At 46.5% G+C, this 3,156-nt stretch overlaps 1 protein-coding gene and 1 long non-coding RNA gene across 2 annotated transcripts in view; both read left to right on the top strand.

The window, feature by feature from the left end:
- The window catches only part of LOC102678577 (zinc finger protein ush), a 181,966-nt gene that overhangs the window by 19,495 nt on the left and 159,315 nt on the right, over positions 1–3,156 (top strand).
- Positions 1,446–3,156, top strand: part of LOC116185391 — a 13,263-nt gene continuing 11,552 nt past the window's right edge. Inside the window, exons 1-2 of the long non-coding RNA XR_004150231.1 lie at positions 1,446–1,456; positions 1,516–1,520. This is a non-coding gene — a long non-coding RNA (uncharacterized LOC116185391). The remainder of the gene's footprint in view (positions 1,457–1,515; positions 1,521–3,156) is intronic.

Raw genomic sequence — 3,156 nt, 5'->3', positions numbered from 1 at the left:
CCCCCCCGATATCGTTACAGAAAGCGAGGAAGAGGAGCGCGCGCGCCGAGTGAAAGCTTTCCAGCTCGTAAGAGAGAAAGCGGAGCACGTCGTGGCGGCCGTTGACGGTTGAAGAAGGAAGAGGAGAGTACGGGGGTGCGAAGGGAGGGGGTTAAAAACGAATTAAAACTCGATGTCTGTCAATAATTCCGCGATGCGAAATTATCTATCATTGCGATGCAGCGCGTGAAAACATCCATTAACGCTGATTCCCTCTGAAAAACACGCGCGCGCGCACCTTATCGTTATTATCCGCGATGGCGTCGCGAGACTAGACTCCCCAGCTTCGTGTCTCGCCGATAAGAAGGCTGGACGGTTACGATCGATTGGATCGATAACGATTCGATCTACGATCGATATCGACACGCCGATTCGTTTCGTCGCGATTAAACCAGCCTTCCACCCAGTCGAATCTAATCGGAAAGAAAAAGTTTATTGACGCGGATTTATTGTGACCGATACAAGTAGCCGGCACATGTGTCGAAGAGAGGGAGAGAGAGAGAGAGAGGATCATCGGCTCTCTTTGTACCTCAAAGACTCGGATGGACTCGGATGAACTTTGTGGATCGAAACACTATTCTTAGTCCGAGAATATCTTGGAATGGCTCGAGATGCGCTTAACGCAATATCTTTACTGATATTTCCCTTGTATTCGTGGTCAATTAACGCTTTATTAATGATGGTTCAGCGAAGAGCGACATGTGCACGATTAGATCAACGACCGGCCGTAAATCATAATCGTAATCATTGTTGTTACTTCGTCCAAAATTGTACACGTTACATGTGGCGTGGTCGGTTTCAAGATACGGCGAAGATGTAGATAGAAAAAAATTTACCTCGCTCGATACACTTCATTCGCCTATCATCATCTCCTGTACATAACTCTCTCGAAACACGTTCAAAATTTCAATCTTGGTGAAAATTCATCGAATTTTTCAGAGATCGAACTAATATCTTCTCAGATCATTCTAATTCAAACATAATCATAATAGAACGTTCTGATGGAAAATTCAAATAGAAAAAAGAGTCGAGTTTTCAGTCGACTCCGCGCGAACTCGAGTCTCTCGAGTCTCCCGATGCGCGGTGGCAGTCAGTGCGTGAAGTTTCTCTTCCGTTATCTATCCCGCCATCGTCTTTTGTGTGTCACGCGAGTGCCACANTTCCTGCCGCATACTTTTTCCCCGTCGGTTGCGCGGAACGCGCGACGGGGAACACGACGGGGAGTGGAGTGTGCCGCTCCTCGACAAACAGGGCTGATGAGGAGAGGAGAGGAGAGGAGAGGAGAGGAGAGGAGGTCGCGGACGATCGAATCGACAGGAGGCCAGCCTCGTTGGTTAGGTCGCATCCGCGTGCCCACCTGTTGACATCGTGGCCGAGGAGGTGAATCGAGAGTGGCCGTCGGGGTGAGGGGAGGGACGTAACGGTTGTAGTAGTAACGCAAGAGCGAGCGAGCGAGAGAGAGAGAGAGAAAGAGAGAGAGCGTGTACGTTGGTGCAAGGGTGCTCGTTCATTATCTGCCACGGTGGAAGGCCCTGAAAGCCGCCGGTTGAAAGGCCAAAAAAGAGCCACATCCCGCCATTACAAAAAGCAGCTTCCTGCCTAGGCGCTGATATTGGCGCTTGCTTTCTTTCTCCTTCCTCGCTCCCTACTTTTCGCACTTTTTTTTTGACCTCCTTTCTTCGTAATGGAAAGAAGGAAGGAAGGAAGGAGGAATTTCTTAAACTTAAGATCATCGAGCTTCGATCGTGAATAAATTCGATCCGGAAGAACGAAGGGATTTTTTTCTTTTTTTTAAATTCTTAGCTCTCCTTTATTCGATGTATTCAAAGCTGGCTACGAATATTTAAGCAGCGAGGAAGAAACCGTATCGATACTCGATCGAATGGCGGATCCGAAGAGCGATAGAAAAGAATCGTGTTCGAGGGATGATGCAATGTACGGTTAACAAGATTAAGAGAGTGGAAGGAATTGTCCGATAAAGCGAAAGACATTTTTTTTTCTTTTCTAAGATTTATCTAGTTGAAAATAAAGTTGATTCGAGAGACGAATCGAATTATACATTTATGAGAGAAGGAGAAGGGAAAATAATCTTTTATCGCACGTGCTCTTTTTTTTTCGTGTATCTTTCGTTGTTTCAACGGGCGTACGCTCGTTGCAATTGTTGCGAGGATAAAAAGCAAGAGGAAAACTTTGCGACTCTTGAGGCGCAATAATGGCCGCAATTACGACGTCCGAAGGCCACCTTCCGGGATAAAAGGCGGCCAAGCTCGAAGCTACCGAAAAAAGATATCGGCTTATCGCGGGCACAGATTGCTGTTGAGAAACGTGTGCATGCCGATAAGTCGTGATCTCTGGCGCGTCGTGTTGCTTGCAAACGCGAGGCACATCGCGACGAAAGTGATAATGCCCGATAGGAACGATACCACTCTTCCCAATATCGTTGAAAATTTTCGTCAGATGGCAAAATAGAAAATAATAATAATAATAATAATAATAATAATAATAATAATAATGAAAAGAAGAAGAAGAAAAAAACAGCGAGAAAGAGAGAGAGAGAGAAACTCTCTTATATAGAAGAGAGAAAGATAAATTAATTATTTTTCCACTTTATCGAATACGCGGTTTATCTTCGATGCAACGTATCTCCTCGCGATAAAAGGGCAAATGATTATATGTGAGAAGATGATTAAAATTTCGTTTTCAATCTCGGTCGTGTAAATTTGTTGACGATCTCTCCTCCGGTTATCGCGGTCTCGTCCAGATTTCTCGCGCTGTTCTACGCAGAAGGACGTGAAATAAACGGGCACGAGGCACGGGGTAGGGGAGGAAACGAGATGACGAAACGTCGTTCCAAACTGGCGATCTCTCAGCCTCCCGACGTCTGTTCAAAGGATGAACGTTATCGAGCCGGCCGATAACACGTCGCTCATCGAAGTTTCCGAGGGAATCTTTCGTTTTCTCTCTCTCCCTACTCTCTCTTTCTCTCTCTCTCTCTCTCTCGCCTCCCTTCAGAGAGTGGCTGGACCCTTTCTCGTTCGATCTTTCCCCGATCGAAAATATCGATCGTCGTCACGAGATTTCGATCGGTCGCGTGCGATTTCGGCGCGCCGTTGCAGG

Source organism: Apis dorsata, unplaced genomic scaffold (genome assembly GCF_000469605.1).
Source record: "Apis dorsata unplaced genomic scaffold, Apis dorsata 1.3 scaffold_169, whole genome shotgun sequence".
In the NCBI taxonomy this organism is placed as follows: Eukaryota; Metazoa; Arthropoda; class Insecta; order Hymenoptera; family Apidae; genus Apis; species Apis dorsata.
The sequence above is the reverse complement of the archived record's forward strand: the minus strand, read 5'-3'. Positions and strand labels throughout refer to the sequence as shown.